Raw genomic sequence first — 26,308 nt, 5'->3', positions numbered from 1 at the left:
GACTTTCTCAAGGTTAGAGCTCTACCACTTGAGCCACAGCACCACTTCCAGCTTTTTCCTATGCATGTGGTACCGAGGAATCGAACCCCAGTCTTCGTGCATGCTAGGCAAGCACTCTACCACTAGGCCAAACTCCCGGCCCCTTATTACAACTTTTTTAGGACAACATCTTGCAATGTACATTAAGCTAACCTCACACTCACACTCCTGCCTCAGCCTCCAGAGTGCTGAGATAATATGCATGTACCATAATGTACAGCAACTAAAAGAACTTTCTATTTGAGATGCTTCCATTTTTATTCTACTAAAACCCATCTTTACAACATGCAAATCCTTTACATAAATCAGATGATATTCTCGACACCTTCCACAGGCCAAAATAAATAAAATGAAATCCTGGAACCCAGGTTCCAGTAGCACATGCTTATAATCCTAGCTGTTCAGGAGGCTGAGATCTGAGGACCACATTTCAAAGCTAACCTGTTAAGAAAGTCTGTTAAGAAACCTGTTAAGAAAATGTGTACAAAGTTGGGTATGATGCCACACAACTATACTTAGAAGGACGAGGCCAGAAAAATCGCAAAGACTAGAGCAACAGATGAATTGTTTATTACTATTTTTTTGTGTGTGCCAGTCTTGGGGCTTTTTATTGGTGCTGTTCCGGAATTTTGTGCTTGAGGCTAGCATTGAGTTCAAGCTCCAGAACTGGCTAAGGATACTGAAAATTTATTTATTTATGTATTGTCGGTCATGGACCACTTTGAGGCACAGTGCTACTTCTGGTTTTCTGGTGGTTAATTGGAGATAGAGTCTCAAGGACTTTCCTACAAGGGCTGGCTTTGAACCTCCTGAGTAGCTAAGATTAAGGAAGCCACTGGTGCCAGCATTTCTTTATTATTTATTAACTACTTGTGTTTCTACTGAGAACTGTCCATTCAATTTGCTTTCCCAACTATAATGTTTAATTTTTTTCAGCTCTCTGTATATTCTGGACATTAATCACTTATCCATTGAATAGCTAAGGAAGATTGTAGGTTTCTCTTGCTTCTGGTAATTGTTTCTTTTGATGTGCAGAAACTTTAGTTTGATGCAGTCTCATTTGTCAGTTCTCACTCTTATTTCCTGGGCAATTGGAGACCTTGTCAGGAAATAATTACCTATTCCTGTATTTATGAGAGATTTCCCTATGTTTTTCTGTAGTAGTTTTGAAGATTCAGGCCTTTCATTCAACTCTATTATCCATTTGGAATTGATAATGTTACAGTTCCCCAAAAAAGTTGATGTTTATATCTTTGTGATTTTTATATCCTTGTGAAAGGAGTCGTTTTAGTCTTCTGCATGTAGATAGCCAATTTTTCTGATACCATTTGCTCAAGAGGATGTCATGACTTTAATAGTCTTAAAAGGCATAAGACATTAATTTCAAGAATTCCTTTCAACCAGTGTGGCTTCCTTATAATTATATATAGGTTATTTTGTTGTTTTGTTGCTGATGATTAACTCTCAGGTCTTGTATATACTAACCACTTCCTCTTCAAATGAACTAAATTCTGAACCCCAAAATTATGTTCTTTTTGCTATTTCCTTTTTGCAGGGCTTTGTGCATGGTAACCACTGAGGGACATCCCTAGCCTTAGATTATGTGCTTTCAACAAAAATACCAGAAAAGTGCTTCTAGGTACATTATATCAAGCAGAATACTATGTCCATTTCTCCTACTACTGGGAACCTTTGCTATTACCACTAGGTGATACACCGTCTGCTATGATTCTCTAGTATACAGTTAGAACTACTTTGTATCTGGTGTCTAGTTGTACTTTGAGACTGTACACAGTCATCATATATTGTCCCATGAGTTCTGTACATTCCATTAATAACTCTTGTTCCAATCAGATTTAGATGCCATATCAAGTTTCTTTGTTTGTTTGTTTGTTTTGCCAGTCCTGGGGCTTGAACTTAGGACCTGGACACTGTCCTTGAGCTTCTTTTACTCAAGGCTAGCACTCTATCACTTGGTCCACAGTGCCACTTGAAGCTTTTTGTTTGTTTGGTACTAGGCAAGCACTCTACCACTAAGCCACGTTGCTAGCCCATTCACCACAATTTTAAGCATCCATGTATGACAAATCTCTGGACCCTATACCAATTTAGGCAGGATGATGGAATGCATAGTTTGAATGTTCCTATCCTGACCAATTCCTGTTGAAAGTCCATCCTCTAATACAGTATTCTTAAGAGGTGGGTTCTTAAACCAGGCACCAGTAGTTCATGCCTATAATCCTAGCTACTCAGGATGCTGAGATCTGAAGATAGAGATTCAAAGCCAGCATATGCAGGGAAGTCCATGAGACTCATTTGCAGTTAACCAGCTGTGATTCAAGAGGTAAAGCTCAAGCAGAAGTGCACTGACAGCATCCAGAAGGAAAAAAAAAAGAATCTTTAGGAACTAGATCATGAGCTTCCACCTTCATTAATGGATTTAATGTCCTTAAAAAAGGATTTGATGGGGCTGAGAATGTAGCTTAATCGTAGAGTGCTTACCTAGCATGCATGAAGTTCTGGGTTCAATTCCCCAGTATTACATGCACAGAAAAAGCCAGAAGTGGCCCTGTGTCTTAAGTGGTAGAAAAATGGCCTTGAGCAAAACAAGTTCAGGGACAGTGCTCAGGGCTGGAAAAAAAAAAAATGAAGACTCAGTCCCTTGTATAGTTTTCAAGATGAAAGTACCATCTTTGAAGCTGAAAAGACTCTCCACCGGACACCAAATCTGCTGGTGCCTTGACTGTGGACTTCTCATGCTCTAGAACTGTGAACACTAAATTTCTGTTGTTTAGAAATTACCCAGTCTAAGGTATTTTGTTATAGCATCAGGAACAGACTAGAACAGAAGACAATACCCCAGCAGTGTAGTACTTGGATTTGAATCCTGACTTCATCTCATAGTTGGTATATGAATTTGGGATCAACTCCAGCAGCATGCTTAGCTTTTCTGTGAGTCAGTGTTTTTTATAAAATGGAGACATAATTACATAATTAAGATACTATGAGGAGTAGGTAAGTTAATATATGTGAACCACGGTTTTTGTTGGTTTTGTGCCAGTCCTGGGTTTGAACTCAGAGCCTAGCTGTCCACCCTGAGCTTTTGTGCTCAAGGCTAGCACTCTTCCACTTAAGCTACAGCTTCACTTCCAGAGTTTGGGGTAGTTAACTGGACATAAGAGTCTCATAGACTTTTCTCCCCAAGCTGGCTTCAAACCTTTATTCTCATATCTCAGCCTCCTGAGTAACGAGGATTACAGGTGTAAGCCAGCAATACTGAGTATAAACACGTTTTAACAGTGCAAGGCACACAGGAAATGTTCATTAAAGATTGGTACTAACTTCGTTCCTTGAAGAAATATATGTACCAGACACACACCTTTTTCACTGGCTACCACTTGGCTAAAATAACAATGTTCATTTGCATAACATTTTAAGAGTTCTAAGATCCTTTCAAATGCAACCATTCACCAGATTGGCAAGCTGCATCAGAGTTTCTGACTCTGGTCACTATACCAAGCCCTGCTGTGAAATGATGACCCTCCATACCCATGGAGCAGGACTGCCTGATTGAAAACACATTTCTTGAAAATTCCAGGGCTCCCTGTGGCAACAACTGGTTTCATTACAAAGGCTCTTTAATGCACAGAGAGTGGGATGAATCCTTTCCTTTCCAAGAGAGACAAGAGAAAGACTATTAGAGCCTGAAGAAAGCATCAAGTGTGAATTTCTCCCTGCAATCTTTCCATCCATTATCTCTTTGTGAGGCTGGGATAGGTTAGAGCTAAAAGGGTGTTTTCCTCTCCATTTGATTATTGTTTGAGTGTGTGAAATATGTCACATTTGCAGAAAAGTGCTTGAGAAATTTGTACTGCCTGCTCATTTTATCCCTCCTTCAGAATTTAGACTATCATGATGAAAAATTAATATTCAAAGAATTTTATGATGGCATTGCAAAAGGTAAGTCACTTGAAGTGTTTTTTGTTTGTTTGTTTGTTTTTGTGGGCCATGGAGCTTGAACTTTGGGCCTAGGCACTGTCCCTGAGCTCTTCAGTTCAAGGCTACCACCCTGCCCCTTGAGCTCTCCCCCACTTCCCCTTTTCTTTTTTTCTTTTTTTTCTTTTTTTGCCAGTCCTGGGCTTGAGCTCAGGGCCTGAGCACTATCCTTGGACTTTCTCAAGGCTAGAGCTCTACCACTTGAGCCTCAGCACCACTTCTGGCTTTTTTCTATGTATGTGGTACCGAGGAATCGAACCGGGGTCTTCATGCATGCTAGGCAAGCACTTTAACCACTAGGCCAAACTCCCGGCCCCGCACTTCCCCTTTTCTAGTGATTAATTGGAAATAAGAATCTCACAGTCTTTAGTGCCTGGGCTGGCTTTGATCCACAATCCTTAGATCTCAGCTTCCTAAACCGCTAGGGTTACAGGCGTGAGCCACTGCACATGGCTGACCTGGTGATTTTTAATGACTCTTAATTTTTATAAAGCTACTTTTGACAGCTAAAACCACCCCCAAGCAGTGAGATCTAAGAGATACTGTAATCCTGGAAAGTATTGCAACTAAGATAATGTAAATAAGTGAGGCGTCATCTGCCCACAATAGCCTGGAGTCTAGAAAATGATTGAAAAGAGGAAAAATTCAACAGTGTTTATCTTGCACTGTTCTGAGTGCACTACATTTGTCAGACAAGAACATTCTAGCCATTACTAGGCTGCAGGGCGTGTTTAATTCTTCAAGCCTTACTGCCGGGATATGAGTTGCCTCAAGGTTATCCAATTCTCTCCTCTCTGATTTCATCTCACCAAGCACTGAGGGGGCATGGTCAGCAGTTATTTTTTGTATATTGGGAAGGCCTATCTCCCTTGGTGAAATGGAATTCTGGTGGCTCATTAATCAGTTTCCCATAGATTAAGTTAGTGACAGAGACTGTCCCTAAGCCAGAGTTGTCTGTTAGAAGAAGGAGGGAGGTATACTGAGAGAAGGCAGAGCAGAGAAGCCAATTCTCCACTTAAATATAGAAGCACAATACACCTGGATTAAATCCCTCCCTTATTTTATTTTATCCCACCTTTTATTTTCTGCACTGAGCAGGGTTTTTTGTTTGTTTGTTTTTTTTGTGCCAGTCCTGGAGCTTTAATTTATGAAGGTTTGGGCACTATCACTGACATTTTCTTTCCTTCTTCCTTCCTTCCTTTGTTCCTTTCTTTCTTTCTCCTCCCCCGCCTTTTTCTTTTTGGTGCCAGTCCTATACTCAGATCCTGAGTGCTGTCCCTGAGTTGTTGTTGTTGTTGTTTTGCTCAAGGCTAACACTTTACCACTTTAGCCATAATCCCACTTTCAGCTTTATCTGTTTATATGGTACTGAGGAATGGAATCCAGGGCTTTGTGAGTGCTAGGCAAGCACTCTACTGTCTAGTGCTAAGCCAAGCCACATTGCCAAACCTACCTCCCCTCCATTTTTTTTTTTTTTTTTTTGTGGGTCATGGGGCTTGGACTCTGGACCTGCCATTGTCCTTGAGCTCTTCAGCTAAAGGTTACCGTCCTACCCCTTGAGCCACAGCCCCACTTCCTGTTTTCTAGTGATTAATTGGAGATAAGTCTCATGGTCTTTAGTGCCTGGGCTGGCTTTGAACTGCAATCCTCACATCTCAGCCTCTTGAATAGCTAGGATTACAGACCTGAACCATGGATGCCAGGCCTTTTTTGTGTGTGCCAGTCCTAGGCCTTGAACTCAAGGTCTGTCTAGTCACTGCCCCTGAGATTTTCTGCTCAGGGCTAGCATTCTACTGCTTGAGCCACCGGTCCATTTCTGGGACTTTTTGTGTGTGTGTGTGTGTGTGTGTGTGTGTATGTATGTATGTATGTGTGTGTCGTAGATATATGTATATATGTATATGTATATGTCTATCTATATAGATATATATCCTGGGGCTGGAACTCATAGCCTGAGCACTGTCCTTGGACTTTCTCAAGACTAGAGCTCTACCACTTGAGCTTGCACCATTTCGGGCTTTTTCTATGTAAGTGGTACCAAGGAATAGAACCCAGGTCTTGGTGCATACTAGGCAAGCACTCTACCACTAGGCCACACTTCTGGTCCCCATTTCTGACTTTTTGGCAGTTTAGTGCCTCAGGGTCTTTCCTGCACAGTCTAACTTTAAACCTCAATCTTCAGATCCCAGCCTCTCAGTAGCTAGGATTTACAGGTATGAGCTCACTAAGTATTCTGTGACACTGGTCAAGTTAGTTCATTTCTCTGACCCTTAGATTCTTGATGGAAAATAGCCTGTTTCTGAAAAGAATGCATTAGTGAGTATACGGTTCTTGTGGAAAACCTAAGCCAAGTCTGGCATGGTGGTTCATACTTGTAGTCTAAGCACATAGGATGCCAAGGCAGGAAAATAACATGAGTTTAAGAACTCATAGTCACTATGGATAATACAATAAGACCCCATGTCATAAAGTCACAGAGAGTACAGGTACCTTCTCCATTGCTTCATTCCATGTTCTTTTTTTTGACCCACTTGTTTGTTGTGCAGAATGAAGAAATTATATCCTCTCTTTATCTTAAAAGATAGTCAAATTCAGAAGGAAGAAGAAAAGGATGTAATACTTTCAAGAGCAAGTTTGTTTCAATAATCTCTTTCAGCAACCCAGCTGTAAAGCTATTTCATATAATTAAAACACACACACATGGGGCAGGGAGTTTGGCCTAGTGGTAGAATGCTTGCCTAGCATGCACGAATACCCGGGTTCGATTCCTCAGTACTACATACATACATACATAGAAAAAAGCTGGAAGTGGTGCTGAGGCTCAAGTGGTAGAGCTCTAGCCTTGAGAAAGTCCAAGGACAGTGCTAAGGCCCTGAGCCCAAGCCCAAGACTGGCAAAAGAAAAGAAAAGAAAAGAAAAGAAAAAAAACCACACACACACACACACACACACACACACACACACACACACACACAAGTTATACACAATACAGGTTATTCATTAGCCCACAGAAAACGTAAAGTGCTAGTAGAACCTCTGTGAAACTTCCAATTTAAGGGGAAAAAACATCTCTATACATATATTAGGAAGCTAATAGAATGAAAACGTATCATCTTTCTTCTATTTTTAGGCTAGTTTAGAGTGAACACAGCTAGGCATCCCTCATTTCAGGTTAGTGTCAAACTTGTTTCTACTCATACATCCTAGGATAGCCACTTCCTCTTACAGGTAGCTAAACTTTGGGAGCTGGCCTCTGACAAAGAACACTTCTTTGAGACTGACCTCTGCTGGAGGCATGGAAGAGGTTTAGGACTAAGGAAAGAACCATCTTCTAATTCAAAATGTATTCTGTCCTGCAGGTTAGACCATAAGCCTAGCTTGCTTGCTTGCTTGTTTGTCAGTTGTGGGGCCTGGCCATGGTCCCGGAGGTCTTTGTGCTCAAGACTAGCATTCTACCACTTCAGCCATAGTGCCACTTCCAGTTTTTGAGTGGTTAACTGGAGATAAGATTTTTATAGGGACTTTTCTGCCCCAGCTGCTTTGAACCATGATCCTCAGAGTAGCTAGGATTAGCTACTAGGCATGAGCCACTGGCACTAGCTAGAGCGTAGGTTTTTACAATACCTATGCTTTCTTCCTTCCAGACTGCCATGCTGACCTAAGCCTTGTTGATTCACACTACATTGGTCCGTTCTGGCTCTAAATTACCTGGCTTATGGCAGCTGACTCAGAACTGACAGGAGTTCCCAGTTTCCAATCTATATCTAGCTGGGTTTCAGTGACCCAGCATGGCCTGGCCTTGACTCCAGAAACATGACCTCAAATTACCTAAGTTCTGGGTGGGGACCTGAAAAGAGAAATGGAACTGAAAGTTACTGCTGAAAGGCACAGAGAAAACATGTTCAAAGAGATAATAATGTTGGGAGAAAAATGTTTTGCTTTTCTTTTCTCCTCTTTTCCTCTACTAAGCAAGTGCTATAGTGAGTGCAAGAGATTTCAGTCCCCAAAACAGAAGCACAATAAGACATTTGGAGGGTTGAAGAGAATATATATATATATAGCCAGTCCTGGGCTTGAGCTCAGGGCCTGAGCACTGTCCTTGGACTTTCGCAAGACTAAATAAAGCTCTACCACTTGAGCCTCAGCATCACTTCTGGCTTTTTCTATGTATGTGGTACCAAGGAATCGAATCTGGGTCTTCATGCATGGTAGGCAAGCACTCTACCACTAGGCCAAACTCCTGGTCCTGAAGAGAAAATATTTTTATAAGGTAAATTAAAAACAAAGTACCATTTTAAAATAAAGATGGTTAAAAAGGTTTTAGATTTATTGAAATAGAGAAATTTTAAAATAATGAACATATATACATATATATGTATATATGTATATATATATAGTGTGTGTGTGTGTGTGTTCTGTTGAACGGGTTTATTTTAGGGGTAGGAATGTGGTCCAGTGGTAGAATGTTGTCTAGCACTCATGGAGCCCTGGGTTCAGTTCCTCAGTACCACATAAACAGAAAAAGCCCAAAGTGGCTCTGTGCCTCTAGTGGTAGAGCACTAACCTTGAGCACAAAGAGGCTCAGGGACAGTGCCCAGGCCCTGAGTTCAAGTCCCAGAACTGGCAAAAAAAAGCAAGCAAGCAAGCAAGAAAACAGAAAAGAAAGGGTCCACATCTTATTATGGTATTCTAAAATGGTTAACCAATTAGCTAAACTACATAATATTTCAATGTATAGAATCTAAGAATGTAATTATTGAAATGAAGGCTTCATAGGTTATAAAATACTATTTTTATTAAAAAGTCAAATTTACCCTCAACTGTAAAAGCTAGCTTTGCTGGATAAATCAGTCTGGGATGGCAGTTGTTGGTCTTCAGGGCATGAATGATGTTTTTCCAAGCTTTTCTTGCGTTTAGGGTTTGCGTGGAGAGGTCTGCAGTTATTCTAATTTTTTTCCCATTGCAGTATAGCTCTTTTTTTGTTTTTGCAGCATTTAAGATCAGTTCCTTGGTATTCGGGTCTAGTGTCTTTACTATGATGTGTCTAGACGAGTTCCTTCTAGGATCTTGCCTGTTTGGAGTCCTGAAACCTTCAATAATATGAGTATTTTCCCTTTTAGGGTTGCATATATATATATATATTATATATTACATATATATAATATATATTACATATATATTATATATATATATATATATACACACACACACAATGGAATTCTACAGAGCCAACAGACAAGATAAACTAATAGCATTTGCAGGGAAGTAGATGAATCTTGAGAGAATTATGTTGAATGAGACAAGTCAAGACCAAAGGAACAAAAGGCTCATGGTATCCTTAATATGTGGCTATTAGATCCAAACAGTGCAAGAGCGAGGACTCAATATTTGCATACCCAATGATACAGACATAGTACGGGAAATATAAACACAACTACATAAACATAAAAACTTATGACTCTATAGACATAATGTTTTATTACACTGATTAATATGGATCTATGATATACAAACTCTTAGCCTAATTTTGATTATGTTCTAGAAATTAAGAGACTGTGATTGTATATAGAGATTCCCTTCTTGAATACTTGTTTGTTAAACACGTCATTTGAAACATGATGTAAAAATCAATGTTAATAAATACTTTAATTAAAAAAAAAGTCAAATTTAAAGTTCTGCTAACCAATGACCCCGGTTTACCATTAACTACAGAATGGTGAACTGTTTTAGTCACACAGGATGTCAGTACTGGGGAACACAGGTGAATGTTTTCAGAGACCTCACTGTAAAATTCCTTGCAACTATAAATCTACACTTAATTTATTTCAAAATAAATGTGTGCATGCACATGCACATGCGTGCCAGTACTTGGGCTTGAATTCATGCCCTTACACCCGATTTGGCTGTTTTTTTCAAGGTGGGCACTCTATCACTTGAGCCACATCTTTACTACTGGCCTTTTGATAAGATTATCAGGGGAGGGACCGGGAGTTTGGCCTAGTGGTTAACATGCTTGCCTAGCATTCATGAAGACCCGGGTTCGATTCCTCGGTACCACATACATAGAAAAAAGCCGGAAGTGGTGCTGAGGCTCAAGTGGTAGAGCTCTAGCCTTGAGAAAGTCCAAGGACAGTGCTCAGGCCCTGAGCTCAGGCCCAGGACTGGCAAAGAAAAAAAAAAAAAAAAGATTATCAGGGGACTTTTCTGCCTAGACTCATTTCAAACCTAGATTCTCAGTTTGCAACCTTTTGCAAAGTTAGTATTACAATACCCTGCTAAAATAAACACTTCCAATTAAAAAATTAGTTATGAGGGCGAAGAGCATGAAAAAAGCCCTGGGTTCAATTCCTCTTGTTTGTGGAAATGTAAACTAGAACTACTCAGGACAATAGTCTGTGTGTTCCTCTAAAAACTAAACATGAATCTTCCCTATGAGGGGCTGGAAGTTTGGCCTAGTGGGAGATTGCCTGCCTAACATGCAAGAAGACCCGGGTTTGAATCCTCGGTACCACATACACAGAAAAAGCTGGAAGTGGTGCTGTGTCTCAAGTGGTAGAGTGCTAAGCTTGAGAAAGCTCAACGACAGTGCGCAGGCCCTGGTTTCAAGCCCCAGGACTAGCAGGAAAAAAAAAATCTGGGGCCAGGAGTTTGGCTTAGTGGTAGAGTACCTAGCATGCACGAAGACTCAGGTTCAATTCCTCGGTACCACATACATAGAAAAAAGCAAGAGTGGTGCTGAGGCTCAAGTGGTAGAGCTCTAACCTTGAGAAAGTCCAAGGACAGTGCTCAGGCCCTGAGCTCAAGCCCAGGATTGGCAAAAAAAAAAATCTAACTCAGGTGCTTGCCTAGCATGCACAAAGACCCAGGTTCGATTCCTTAGCACCACATACATAGAAAAAAGCTGGAAGTGGTATTGTGGCACAAGGGTAAAGCTCTAGACTTGAGAAAAGTCCAAGGACAGTGCTCAGACCCTGAGTTGAAGCGCCACAACTGGCAAAAAAAAAAAAAAATCTAATTCAGGGTGCTCTGCATGCTAGGTATAGATTCTACCACTGAGTTACACTTCAGGCTCAATAGACAAAGAATTACAAAAGTTCTTCAGATGGCAAACTCTCTAAAACCATGTCTCTCACTGACGCTGTTATCGTTCATTGATATACTACCTAAACATGTAGTCCTCACATGATTCTATTATACAGCTAAGATTAAAACCCACTGCTACCATGGTTTCCACAAAGAGCAGAAAAATCTAAATTCTCATTTTGCCATTTATAAGTGGTATGACTTGAATAAACTATTTGATCTCGTCTGGGAGCATGGCCTAATGGTAGAGTGTCTGCCTAGCATGCACAAAGCCCTGGATTCGATTCCTTGGTACTGCATACCCAGAAAAAAAAAGCCAGAAGTGGTTCTGTGGTTCAAGTGGTAGAGTTCTAGCCTTAAGAAAGCCCAAAGACAGTGCCCAGGCCCTGAGTTCAAGCCCCAGGATTGGCAAAAAAACAAAAAATACAAATCAAAATTATTTGATCTCTCTGAACTTTAGGAATCACTTTAGGGTTTATGTTACACATATTAAGTTAAAAAAAATTATAGGGCCTGGTATGTGGTAGAGTTCTTTTTCTTTTCTTTTTTAAATATTTTATTAACATTGATTTTTACAACATATTTCAAGTGTCATGTTTAACAAACTAGTATTCAAGGAGGGAATCTCTATATACAATCACTGGCACATAGATATTAGAACATAATTAAAACTAAGCTGAGGGTTTGTATGTCATAGATACATATAAATGTATGTAATAAAACATACATTATGTCTGGGGGAGTGGGGGGGAGGGTAATGGTTACCAAGACGTGTGAAAGGGTATCAATGTATGTGAATTAATGCACCTTCTATCTGGCAAATATCATGTAACCCTTTTATTAATTACAATAAAAAATAAATTAAAAAATAAAAACAAAAAAAACAAAAAAAACCATATATGTCTATAGAGTATATAGTGGTGCTGTGCCTCAAGTGGTAGAGCACTAGCCTTGAGCATAAAGAGGCACAGGAATACTGCAGAGGCCCTGAGTTTAAGTTCCAGAACTACCAAAAAATTAAAAATTTATAATTTGATCATTTTTTTCTTTGAAAAAACTAGACAATTTTCCATTTTTAAAAAAAGACTTTTTGTTTCCAAGTTTTGTTCTGTTCTTTGGCAGCTTGTGCATAATGCTCAAATTCCTTAATCTAAGTGGCTGAACTTCTTATGCTCTGGCTCCTTGCTCCCTGAACTTGTCAGTTGGGGAATCTGATCCCTATCTTGGCTGACCTCCCAGGATTGGTATCTAGACCATCTGTCAATTTCTGAGTTTGGCTTCTCCTACTAACTCCGTGTGTGTGTGTGTGTGTGTGTGTGTGTGTGTGTGCACGCCATTATTGGAGTTTGAACTCAGGGCCTGGGTCCCTTACTTAGCTCTTTTGCTCAAGACTGGCACTTTACCACTTGACCCACACATCTACTTTTGGCTATTTTTGTGGCTAACTTGAGATAAGAGTCTCACAAACTTTCCTGCCTGGGTTAACTTTGAACTGAGATTCTCACATCTCAGCTTCCTATGTAGCTAGGATAACATGTATGAGCCACTAGTAGCCTAGCTCTCACTTGGTCTTGTGCTGATGAAAAGCCAAGCATGCCACACAGCAGGCTTTGAGTGGGATTGTAAGTGTCAAGTAGAAGATGGACTTGGACCAGTGAAAGGCATGAGATCTGAATAAAATAAAAGATGGAGAGTGCAAAAATGCAAGATGTCAGGGAGTATGGAAGGTCTTGGGAGAGCTTCTAGAGAAAGTTCAATAATTATTTAGCCAATGAATGAAATAAAATGAGAGAAGCCAGGGGAGAGAGAAACAGGACCAAGACATGAGAAAGGGTATCAATGTTTGTGAAGTAATGCACCTTCTATCTGGTGAATATCATGGAACCCTTCTATTAATTACAATAAAAATATATGGAAAAAAACCCTAGATACATAAGGTCATAAAGGATGAGAGTGAAAAAAAAAAGAATAGAGCACTTGCCTAGTCTGTGCAAAGCCTTTTATCCCTAACATAGATAAAAAGGCAAGAAGTAACTGTAGAAGATCTTGAATAGCACACTGATAAGAATGAGCTATGGTCTGATACTTGAAGGTATTTTCCCATGCAGCAACATGATGAAAATGAGTGAGTGAAAATATTTTAGGCACAACATTGGCTAGTATATATGCTAAAAGAGAGAGCTGGCTTAAATGTACAAGAAACTAGTAAAACTAGTCCAATTGAGAATAAATAATAAGAAGGAAATAATGCTAGGGCTGGGAGTGTGGCCTACTAGTAGAGTGCTTGCCTAGCATGCACAAAGATCTAGGTTTGATTCCTTGGTACCACATACACAGAAAAATACAGAAGTGGTACTGTGGCTCAAGTGGTAGAGCGCTAGCCTTGAAAAAGCTCAAGGACAGCTCAGGCCCTGAATCCAAGTCCCAGGACTGGCAGAAAAATAAAAACTAAAAATAAATAAATAAAAAAGGAAGAATTCCTTTTTTTTGCTGGTTAATGCTAATAAAAGTAATAGAGTAATATCTTTGAACAGAAGAGCTCAGAGACAGCATCCAGGCCCAGAGTTCAAGCCCTATGACTGACAAAGGGGGGAGAAGGAAGGGAGAGACAGGGGGAAGGAGATAGACAGAGACAGACAAGAGACAGAGACAAAGAGAGAGACAGACTGAGATCTGAGAATCACAGTTTGAATCCATACGGTGCACAAATGTTGAGACTTTTATCCCCATCACAGAAAAACTGGAAGTAGTGCTGTGGCTCAAGTGGTAGAACACTAGTCTTGAGCAAAAAGAAGCTCAGGGACCCCACTCAGGCTCAGAGCTTGAGCCCCAGGACTAGCATAAATAAAAACCAACAACAACAACAAAAAAAATGGCATGGTGGTTAAACTTGAGGAATCGCCTGAAGAATAATAGCCCCATGGTTCAAGGCCTAGAATCCTCAAGATTGGACCAATAAAGTTTAAGAAACAGCAACATCAGGATTTGTCTGGAACCAAATGTGATGAAATAATAATAATAATGTCTCAAGGCCTCAGCAAACAAATGTATCAACCCTATAAGGGACAGTGAAGTGATTAGAGAGAGAGTTTGTGATTGCAGGCATTCAATGCCAAGAAGTCCATTTAGAGCTCCCTGATTTATAGCAGGTAAATATTCTTTCTCTTTTCTTTTCTTTCTTTCTTTTTTTTTTTTCCAGGTCCTGGGGCTTGAACTCAGGGTCCAGGCGCTGCCCCTGAGCCTCTCTGTGCTCTAGAACTTTACTACTTGAACCACAGTGCCACTTCTGGCTTTTTCTGTCTAGGTGGTACTGAGGAATTGAACCCAAAGCTTTAGGCATGCTAGGCAAGCACTCTACCACTAAGCCACATTCCCAGCCTATAGCAGTTAATTCTGAAATCTATACATTTCAAATGTTGCATGTTTATCCCCTGAAACAGGTGAGTATGAGTCTGAAAAGAAGGCACTGCTGTCTGCAGTTGAATAGAGGAAAAAGTTGGGCAAAGAAGTCCAAGGTAAGGGCAGGCACCAATGGCTCACGCCTGTAATCCCAGCTACCCAAGAGGCTGAGATCTGAGCATCAAATGTAGGAAGCAGGAACAGCAAAGTCCAAAACACTCCTTTTTTTTTTTAATTTTTGGCTATGGGCTTGAACTCTGAGCCTGGGTGTTGTCCTCTGAGCTCTTCAGCTCAAGGCTAGCACTCTATCACTTGAGCCACAGTACCACTTCTGGTTTTTTTGGTGGGTTAAGTAGAGATGAGTTTCACAGACTTTTTATGCCCAGGCTAGCTTTGAACTGCAGTCCTCAGATCTCAGACTCCTGAGTAGCTAGGATTACTGCGTGAACCATTAGCACCGGCTTCTACGAGACTCCAGTTAACTAGCACAAAAGCAGAAGTGGACCTGTGGCTCAAGTGATAGAGCTCCAACCTTGAGAAAAAAAGTTAAGGGTCAGAGAGCCCAGGCCCTTGGTTCAAATGCCAATACTGGTGCAGGCATGAGTGCGCACACACACACCACACACGTCTAAGGTAAATAAAGCAATGTAAACCTTAGACAGAAATGGGAGGCTGGCTTTGAAAGATTGTGTAATCAATACAGAAGTCACATTTAACTGCTTTCCATAACCATAGCAAAGGTGTAGAAAAGCACAACAGATCAGAGCAGAAGCATTTAAATAGCACTGAAGCTAAGAGAACCAAGGAGTCTAAGGAGATGGCTAACAGTCACTTATGTAGGAAAAGATAGAGACCAAGATAGAAATAATGCCCAGAGCTTGGCTGGTAATCTTCGAAAGACATTTTACAGAAAGGGTTAAGAGAGTAGGTGGTAAGGGTGCCAGAGATGCCAAGCAAATCCATTGGTATTTATGTTAGAGAGGTTTGAACTGTGTTTGTTTTGGCAGTGGAGTTGCTAGGCTATGACAAGCACACAGTGAACTACTCTGTGATCCTCCTTTATGTCCGGAACTCAAATCACCTGCATCGTCTATTCTCATCTCCTCCTAAGTAAAAACTGATCTTGTTTTTCAAAGGGGATGCCAGTATCTCTCTTCCTCCTTCTTCTTGCCAGCAGCAATTTGTGGTCAGCAGAGGATTATACAGCCCATTGTCTAGGTAGTATGGAAGAGTCACCTGAGAGCAAACAGCCTGTGAGGAGGGGGTTACCGACTTCCTTTCTGATCATGCATTTGTTTTTATATTCCAGTGCCCAGTCGCCTTGGCATTAGAACATTTAAGTTACAAGGCTGGAAGTAGTTGCTCCTGATCACCAATGTTGTCATGGAACGAGAACCAAATCAGGAGTACGCAGCCTGCTAATTTCATAAATGTAATCTGGTTATACAGTTCCCTATTTCCATATACACAAGTGTATGCGAACTTACGTGGTCGTAATATGCTTGCTTAACAAGATAGAAAATGGTTGAATATAATAAAGACAAATTGAAGGAAAGCCAAATGTCTTCCTTAAAAGTTGGGGGACGGGGGCTAGAACTAACTAGCCTTATATTCAGTTTCCAGCACCAAACACAAACCAAAGTCTGTGTTTACCTCATTTTTCTTTTTGTGCCACTACTAGAATACTAGGGTCTAGGCACTGAGCTTTTTTTTGCTCTATCATCTGAGCCACAGGTCCAACTCTGGCTTTTTTTTTGGGGGGGGGAGGGAGAGAAGGGAGGATGTGCTTAATTGGAAATAAGCATCTCAAGGACCTTCTGGCTGAGCTTGAATGGAGATCCTCAGATCTCAATCTCCTGAGTAGCTAGGATTACAGTCTTGAGTCACAGGCACCAGGCTTGTTTTTATCCTCTTTAAGAAGACAAAATAGGGTCGGGAGTTTATCCTAGTGGTAGAGTGCTTGCCTAGCATGCATGAAGACCCAGGTTCAATTCCTAGGTACCACATACATAGAAAACAGCCAGAAGTGGTGCTGAGGCTCAAGTGGTAGAGCTCTAGCCTTGAGAAAGCCCAAGGACAGTGCCCAGGCCCTGAGTTCAAGGCCCAGGACTGACCAAAAAAAAAAGAAGAAGACAAAATGATGTGGTAGCTCACACCTGTTATCTTGGCTACTCAGGAGGCTAAGATCTGAGGATCATGATTCAAAGCCAGCCCGGCACTAAAGACCTTGAGACTCTTATCTCTAATTAACCAGTAGAAAAAGGGAAGTAGGGCTGTGGCTCCAGGGGTAGGCAGGTAGCCTTGAGTTGAAGAGCTCAGGGACAACATCCAGGCCCAACAGAGTTGATTTGAGTCCCATGACTGACAAAAAAAAAAAAAAGAATTGGGCTTTTTGGGGTTGGGTGGGGGGTGATGGAGTGCATAAAATAATAAAACAACATAGAAGCCAGCACGGTGGCTCACGCCTGTATTCCTAGCTACTCAGAAGGCTGAGATCTGAGGATCAGAGTTCAAAGCCAGCCCAGACACAAAAGACCATGAGACTGTTACTTCCAATTAATCACTAGAAAACAGGAAGTGGTGCTATGGCTCAAGGGGTAGAACGGTAGTCTTGAGCTGAAAAAGCTCAGGGGCAGTGCCCAGGCCCAGAGTTCAAGCCCCGTGACCAACAACAACAACAAAAACTTAGAAAAATTACTTGTGAAAGGGCTGGGCGTTTGGCCTACTGGTAGAGTGCTTGCCTGGCATGCATAAAGGCCCAGGTTTGATTCCTTGGTACCACATACATAGAAAAAACAGAAGTGGTGCTGAGGCTCAAGTGTTAGAATGAAGAAAGCCTAAGGACAGTGCTCAGGCCCTGAGTTCAGGTCCCAGGACTGGCCAAAAAAAAAAAAGACTTTGTAATAGATAAAAATCAAATAAAGGACTTTTCTTTTTTTTGTTTTTGTTTTTTTTTCCAGTCCTGAGTTTGAGCTCAGGGCCTGAGCACTGTCCTTGGACTTTCTCAAGGCTAGAGCTCTACCACTTGAGCCTCAGCACCACTTCCAGCTTTTTTCTATGTATGTGGTACCGAGGAATTGAACCCGGGTCTTCATGCATGCTAGGCAAGCACTTTAACCACTAGGCCAAACTCCCGGCCCCTAAATTCACCTTTTTATATGAGACTGTCTCTGTGTGGTGGACTCTAGGGGGACATGGAATCCCCACCTGGAGGGATGTGGAATCCCCTCCTCTTGACCCCATAACATTTTAAAGTTCAAAGCCAGCCTAGACAGAAAGGTCCATAAGACTCTTTATCTCTAACCAGCAAAATGCCATAAGTAGAGGTTATGACTCAAATAGTAGAGCACAGGCATTAAGCAGAAAATAAGGAACAGGGCCTAAGCCCTAAACTCAAGTCCTAGTACCAGCATACACACACATACACACACAGACACACACACACACACACAGAGCTTCTAGTTTACCTGATATTTTTTCTGATACACTGACCTCCATTTCTTTTTCTTTTCTTTTTTTTCACATCAGGTGGATATGGTTTAGAAGGAGGCATGTCATGGAAGCACATGAGAACGCAATCATCACATTTATGAACCGGAAAAGGATCTCCTCTCCCTTTCTCAACATCACTCTAGCAAGTTTTCTGTCATCATTAATTGCCCTCCTCAATCCTCCACTGGATCATCTATCAGCACATAAATATGCTATAATAGCTCACTTTAAAAACAAGATTTTTCCCTACTATGTCTCCTCTAGGGGGATATGAGTTGTTAATGTCTCCAATTACTTTTCCGTCCTTCTTAAGTCTACTCAGTGGGCTCTTAATGCATCCACATCACAGCTTTGTGATGGGAGACATAGGTGAGCAGATAAGGAAATTATATTATTTTTAGTAAATATAATTAACTAGGGCCAGACTCAAGTTGGGACAGGGAAGCAACTAACAAGGCAGTTAAACTTCCCTCCATTTAAATGCTAACCTACCTAAAACTTCCCTCTCCTTTGTTTTTTTTTTTTTTCCAGTCCTGGGCTTGGGCTCAGGGTTTGAGCACTGTCCCTGGGTTTTCTCAAGGCTAGGGCTCTACCACTTGAGCCACAGTACCACTTCTGGCTTTTTGCTACATATGTGGTACCGAGGAATCGAACCCGGGTCTTCGTGCATGCTAGGCAAGCACTCTACCACTAGGCCAAACTCCTGGCCCCCTTCCCTCTCCTTTGAAATGCTAAAAAAAACTTGGCAGCTAATCTGAGCAAAGGCTCACTTGTGTCTCAATATTTAAAGCCGAGACATCTCCATATTTTAGAATAAATAACAACTACTTTGGCTACGCAAAATCATTGCCTGATGGTTGGGGATTACTAGACAACCTGTGTATTTCCCCTGCTCCTGAAAGAATAAAGGCAGCAGGTGACTGTTGCCATTTGAGTCTTTAACTCTCATTCTTCCTATGGGGATCAGGAACTGTTTCCCTCTCTTTTTTTTTTTTTTTTTTTTAACTGTTTCTTTTTTTTCCCTACTTAACTTTATTTTATTTTATTTTTTTAAAAAGGAAGTTGTTGGGGCTGGGAGTTTGGCCTAGTGGTTAAAGTGCTTGCCTAGCATGCATGAAGACCCGGGTTCGATTCCTCGGTACCACATATAGAAAAAAAGCTGGAAGTGGTGCTGAGGCTCAAGTGGTAGAGCTCTAGCCTTGAGAAAGTCCAAGGACAGTGCTCAAGCCCTGAGCTCAAGCCCAGGACTGGCAAAAAAAAAAAAAAAAAAGGAAGTTGTTATTTTATTTATTTATTTTTCCCAGTCCTGGGCTTGAGCTCAGGGCCTGAGCACTGTCCTTGGACTTTCTCAAGGTTAGAGCTCTACCACTTGAGCCTCAGCACCATTTCTGGCTTTTTTCTATGTATGTGGTACCGAGGAATCGAACATGGGTCTTCGCGCATGCTAGGCAAGCACTTTAACCACTGGGCCAAACTCCTGGCCCCTTAACTTTATTTTTATACTAACTTAAACTCCTGCTAGAACTCAACCTTGTGAGACCCTCCTTTTGTGAGATCCCCGGAAATTCTTTTCACTTGTAGATCCCAAAGACCAATGGGCTGGGAACAGTTTGGGTCAGTAGAAATCGTCACTTCAATTGCACAGAAGAGGAAAGGAAGTCCTGGAGAGGTCTGGGCAATTTGCAAAATAAAACCACTGATCAGTAAGAAGTTAACAGTAATGTTTGCTCAGTTTTGTTTGTCCTGCTGCTTCAGCCAGGTTCTCAAAGCAGCTCTTCACCTGTAATCTGGATTGTCCAGCCAGCCTCTTAAAACATTGCCTTTTTTGCATTTATTATAAAGAAATTGGTTTCTTACAAAGCCTTACTTAGGACACTTCATTCCAATTAGCTGATGAACCACATAAGATTGATTTTGAAACTAATATTTTATCTAGCTATGTCTTGCAACGTTCACATTAACATGTTTCCTTGTTTTTCCTTCTATTCATTGGTGGTACTGGGGTTTGAACTCAAAGTTTCAGGTTTGCTAAGCAGTGTTCCATTACTTGAGCCATACCTCCTACCCTTTTCTTCTTACAGTTGGTGTGGTGTGGTGTGTGTGTGTGTGTTGATCCTGGGCCTTGAACTCAGGTCCTGGGCATTGTCCCTGTCCCTGATGCTTTTTGTTTAAGGTTAGCACTCTACAACCCAAGTCCCAGCTCTCCCAGCTTATTTTGGTGACCAACTGGAGTCTTATGGACTTTCCTGCCTGGGCTGGTTTTGAACCACACTTCTCAGATCCCAGTCTCTTGAGTAGGTAGGATTACAGATATAAGCCAGCTCAACTGTTTTTAGAAAGGATTCTCTCTCTCTCTATATATATATTTTTTTTTTCCTTTGGTTAAGAGGCTACATTACTATGAGCTATACCATTTTATTTATTCATAAATCTATTATTTAAGCTACAAATATTAAAAAGGTGGCAAGTGGTAAACAAAAATATATTTACTATAATTACATAATTATACCACTAAAAATAAGTACTGTTAGCACTTTTATTTCCTTCCAGGTTTTCATGTGGATTTTTTTTCTATCTCTAATCATAGCAAACACAGAAAAGTAATCTTGCATAAAAATGATCTATTAATTCTGAAAGAAATAAAATAAACATAAATAAAATTTCCACTGTTCAAGGATATATATGAACGTTTAATTCAGCATAAAAAGCAGGAAATAGGGGGCCGGGAGTTTGGCCTAGTGGTAGAGTGCTTGCCTAGCACGCACGAAGACCTGGGTTCGATTCCTCAGTACCACATACATAGATAAAAGCCAGAAATGGTGCTGAGGCTCAAGTGGTAGAGTTCTAATCTTGAGAAAGTCCAAGGACAGTGCTCAGGCCCTGAGCTCAAGCCCACGATTGGCAAAAAAAAAAAAAGGAAATACGGATGAGAGTTTGACCTAGTGGTAGAGTGCTTGCCTAGCACGCACGAAGACCTGGGTTCAATTCCTGGGTACCACATATACAGAAAAAAGGCAGAAGTGGTGCTGTGGCTCAAGTGGTAGAGTGATAGCCTTGAGGAAAAAGCCCAAGGACAATGCTCAGGCACCGAGTTCATGCCCCAGGATTGGCAAACAAACAAACAAAAATGGCAGGAAATAAATGGACATCAATAAAGGAAGAGTTAGTGACCTGTTTCTTTCTGTATAAAGGAGAAAAATGCTACTACTTTATTGACTAATCATTGTAAGAATTAAATGAATGTTTGGAAAGCATATAAAATGACCAGCAACTTATCTGCAAACAATTATAACATACTATGGCCTCAATCTTTTAGTCTTTAAATTCAAACAAATTTGCTAAGGTTAAGGCTCTCCATCATGGTACCACTATGAAGGTCATATTAGCTTTCATGTTCTAAATCCCAATTAGACAAGATTACCCTACCAATTTAACCATCAATAAGAAATATATTCCTCTGTGTTCTTTCTCTCAAAACAGGAGTGCTGCAACAAATATTTGTTGAATCAATGAGTTTATTTCTTGTCATGGACACACACACACACATACACACAGAGGAGAGAAAGAGAGAGAGATATCTATATAGTAGATTATTTTTATTTATCTATTATATTTTATGTACTATATACTAGAGAGATAAATAGTATAAAAATATATATTAGAAAGATACAAAGGCTAAGGATGTGGCTCCGTGGTAGAGCACTTTCCTTGCATGCATGAGGCTATGGGTTCAATCTTCAGCAACAAGCCAGGTGCAGGTGGCTCATACCTGTCACCCTAGCTACTTAGGAGGCTGGGATCTAAGGATCTCAGTTCAAAGCCAGCAAGCCTTGAGTACAAGAGCTCAGGGACAGGATTCAGGCCCTAAGTTCAAGTCCTACAACCAACAAAAAGCAAAAAAATCTCTAGACACACTCACACACACACATATACACACACACACAAAGAAAAGAGAAAGCATAATAAAGGGTATTAACATTTCCTCATTAGGACTTATTACTATGACCCTTAAAAACAGGAGGAAAAAGTGAATGAATAAACAATAATTTAAAACCAATTGGTCTAAATGTTTTTCTTAGGGTTGGGGCTAGAGTTCAAGTAGTAGAGGATAGCGTGTTTGAGGCCCAGACTTCAACCACAAGCTTTGAGTTCAAGTCTTAGTACTGAAAATAAGGAAAAAAAAAAAAAACCTTACCATTTATAATTTTCTAATAGGAATCTTTTTGAATATGGAAAGTTTTACAGTTGGAAAACAGCATCATTGTGGCCCAATAAGTAATAACATCAATTGTTCTATATTTTAGTTTGAGGGCTTCTGGACTCAAGTACATTTTTTACTTTATTTATTTATTTATTTATTTTGCCAGTCCCGGGCCTGAGAACTGTCCTTGAATTTTTCTCAAGGCTATAACTCTACCACTTGAGCCTCAGCACCACTTCTGGCTTTTTCTAAGTATGTGGTACCAAGGAATCAAACCCGGGTCTTCGTGCATGCTAGGCAAGTACTCTACCACTAGGCCAAACTCCTGGCCCCTTTTATTTTTTAACGTGTCTTACATTTTTGCCCAGGCCAATTTGGACTGCAATTAGTAGAACAACCAAGAATAATTTACTCCAATCACTAAATGAGAAGATTTCTTTTTTTTTTTTTTTTGCCAGTCCTAGGGCTTGAATTCAGGGTCAGGGTACTGTCTTTTGTTATAACTCACAGAAGGCCCCATGCACTGAATCTAAAGGGGGTTGAGGAAGTGATATTTCTTCCCAACCACTTTATGGTATCATATTTCCAATATTTCTTTGAGGAATTTTTATTATTTATTTATTTTCATTTGTTATTTTCTAGTCAGTTATGGGCCGGAGCGAGCGGGGCGAGAAGGGGGCCAAAAAAATAAAATAAAATAAAATAAAATAAAAACTGAACTTTGAGAAATAATGCACCTACTATCTGGCAAATATAACTGTAACCCCTCTATACATTACCTCAATAATTAAAAAATAAAATGAAAAAAAATTAGAACTTTCATACCTATAATCCTAGCTGTTCAGAAGGCTGAGATCTGAGAGGCTCTTGACTCAAAGGCAGCCAAGGCACTAAAGTTCATGAGACTCTTACCTCCAATTAACCGCCAGAAAACCAGAAGTAGTAGAGGGGTAGCCTTGAGCTGAAGAGCTCAGGGACAGCATCCAGGCTTAACCTTTGGTAAGGGATCCAGAAGAAATTTTTAAATATTTGCATAAAGTCAACCAGAACCACTACTAGACTAAATATAAAACTGTCTACAAGAATTAGGACAACTGGTCAACCTTGAAAAGGTAAAAGTGGAATTTAGGCTACCACTCCAGGGTGATTACTGCATTATCATCAGAAAACCACCGGGCCAATCATAGAACAGTATCCATGGAAGGAAAGAAGAGCATCTTTCTATGTTCCCTTAGCTGAGGATATTCCTTAGATCATGGACAGTCTTTTGTTGCCATCCTGAGTAAGCCCTCAGAAAATGTTATAAAGAAAGAAGGAAGAGGGGCCGGGAGTTTGGCCTAGTGGTTAAAGTGCTTGCCTAGCATGCATGAAGACCCGGGTTCGATTCCTCGGTACCACATATATAGAAAAAAGCCAGAAGTGGTGCTGAGGCTCAAGTGGTAGAGCTCTAGCCTTGAGAAAGTCCAAGGACAGAGCTCAGGCCCCGAGCTCAAGCCCAGGACTGGCAAAAAAAAAAAAAAGGAAGGAAGAATGATCCCAGAAGCAATCTTTTCACTGTAATCTGGCTCCCTAGTAACTTCCTGTGGGGAGATAAAATGCTAATTAGGAGTCTCTTCTTCCAAGAGTTAATGTTTCCTCTGACATATTAACAAGTGAATAAATCTGAGTGTGGTATACAAAGTTCATTTGGCAGGAACCAGCTTCACAGGTTTTCTTTTCTTTTTTTCTTTTTTGTCTTGGGGTTTGAAGTCTGGGCCTGAGCACAGTCCCTGAGTTCTTCAGCTCAAGGCTAGTGCTCTACTACTTGAGCCACAGCACCACTCCCATTGGAGGTAAGAGTCTCATGGATTTTTCATACCCAGGCTGGCTTTGAACCTTGATCCTCAGATCTCAGCCTCCTGAATAGCTAGGATTACAAGTGTGAGCCACTGGTGCCTAGCCATGAGTATATTTCTTTTGTTGGACAATGTTGCTTCTTCCTTCACTTTTTCTCATCTTCCCCCTCCCATCCCTAGCCACAAGTTATATAGTTCATTAATGTATACTAAATAGCATGGTTCATAGAGTTTAAAACAGTTTCTAGACTAGTCTCTATGACCAAGCAGCACTCAGTGATGTGACAGGACATGGACTGAACCATCAGCATCCAGAGGTCTCCACTTTTCAATCTTCCAGCCAATAGAACTTATACATGGCCCATTGTGCAATGTCTAGTGAATTTTCCTCCCCCAAATCTTTCATTCAGTATTTGCTAAGTATCCATTTAAGGTCAAGTACAAAAATACATGGGACTGAGAAATTGTGTTTTTAGCCTCATAAAGACTGAAAGCTGAGGTAGAGTGCTAGAGGTTTATGCCTATCACCCTAGCATCTGTTTTCCACTCAGCAAACAGATCTGAGAATTTCCACTGGAAACCAACCTGGGCAGAAAACTGTGAGACATTTTCCTCCCATAAACCACACACAAAAAAGCTAAAATGCAGATATGGCTCAAGTGGTAAAGCACTAGCTGAAAAAGCTAAGGAAAAGCATCCTGGACCTCAGTTCAACCCCAAGTACATGCATGCAGATGTGTGCACGCATGCACGCACGCATGCACGCACGCCCGCACCCACTCCCCCAACACACATGGATTTGCCTGTCTAGAAACAGGGATAGAAAATAGGCAGAGTTTAATAGGGTAAGAGAGAAAAGCTAAGAGGGACTTGGGGCATACTATTCTCAGGGAAGAGGTCTTCTAAAGAAGGAATAAAATCAACTTTGAGGATGAAAAATGGTCCAGGGGAGGACACAGCAGAGGCAAATCCCAGGCAACAGAACACTCAGGAACGAAAGCCTGCTCTGTCAGGATGGAGTTTAAAATGGGCAGTACAAGGCCAGACTACGTTTGTTATTATAGCTATTCAGAAAGCTGAGATCTAAGAATGGAGTTTGAAGCCAGCCCAGGTAGGAAAGGCTCTGAGATTCTAACTGCCAAAAAAGCCAGAAGTGGAGCTATGGCTCAAGTAGCAGAACACTAGCCTTGAGCACAAAAGCTCAGGGATAGTGTCAGGCCCTGACTTCAAATCCCAGGACCAGCACCCACACAAAAAAAGGGTGAAGGCAAGGTGAGTAGGGAGGGATATAATAAGGAAAGTTAAGAAGGCTGAAAGATCATTATGGGTGTAACTTTATTTATTTTTTTTTCCTGTGAGGCATTGGGGATCAAGCCCAGGGTCTCCCATATGTAGGTAGGTCCTCTACCACTAAGCCACATCCCCAGTTCTAAGTCAAAAATCTTAAACCTTACCTTGTAGACAGGCACTACAGAGGGTAGATAATGTTAGGTTTTCTTCTTCTTTTCCTGTGCTATTTGTTTTATTCATAAGAAGTTTCCAGTGAAAGACAGACATTTCATGTTCTTATTTTCTTGCTAGGTGACTTCAATTAAAACGATTATTTTAACCTAAAGACAATTCTATTTTGTGACAATAATTTTGTCTTTTAACATGTTCCTCTTGATAAAATTCAGATCTTCAGACATACTGGATACTTTTCTGTTAATTTTAGTAAAGATATTCACTTATTTGACCTTTTGGCCTGTCCTAAGATTTACCCTCAGTTCTTTTTTTTTTATTATTATTATTTATTTTTTTGCACGTGCTAGGGCTTGAACTCAGGGTCTGAGCACTATCCTTGGACTTTTTTCCAGGTTTATGCTCTACCACTTTAGCCACAGCACCACTTCTGGCTTTTTTCTATGTATGTGGTACTGAGGAATCGAACTTGGGTCTTCGGTGCATGCTAGGCAAGCACTCTATCACTAGGCCACGTTCCCAATTCCTACCCTCAGTAAAAAGTGAAAATACCTATCTGTGCTGGGCACTGGTAACATACCCCTAATCCTAGAGATTGAGTTCTAAAGATATGGTTCAAAGGCAACCTGGGCAGGGAAGTTTGAAACTCTTATCTCCAGTTAGCCGCCGCCACCACCACCACCACCACCACCACCACCACACACACACACACACACACACACACACACACACACACACACACTCCAGAGCTGCTGTGGTACAATGCTAGCCTTCAAATACAACAGCAAAAAAGCACAGGGGC

At 40.8% G+C, this 26,308-nt stretch overlaps 1 protein-coding gene and 1 pseudogene across 2 annotated transcripts in view; both read right to left on the bottom strand.

The window, feature by feature from the left end:
* The window catches only part of G3bp2 (G3BP stress granule assembly factor 2), an 88,119-nt gene that overhangs the window by 43,377 nt on the left and 18,434 nt on the right, over positions 1–26,308 (bottom strand). The gene's annotated exons all lie outside the window — the stretch shown is intronic.
* On the bottom strand, positions 18,040–18,123 carry LOC150055597 (small nucleolar RNA U13; annotated as a pseudogene).

Source organism: Megascapheus bottae, chromosome 13 (genome assembly GCF_031878675.1).
Source record: "Megascapheus bottae isolate mThoBot1 chromosome 13, mThoBot2.hap1, whole genome shotgun sequence".
NCBI lineage: Eukaryota > Metazoa > Chordata > Mammalia > Rodentia > Geomyidae > Megascapheus > Megascapheus bottae.
This window is presented reverse-complemented; position numbering and strand designations above follow the sequence as displayed.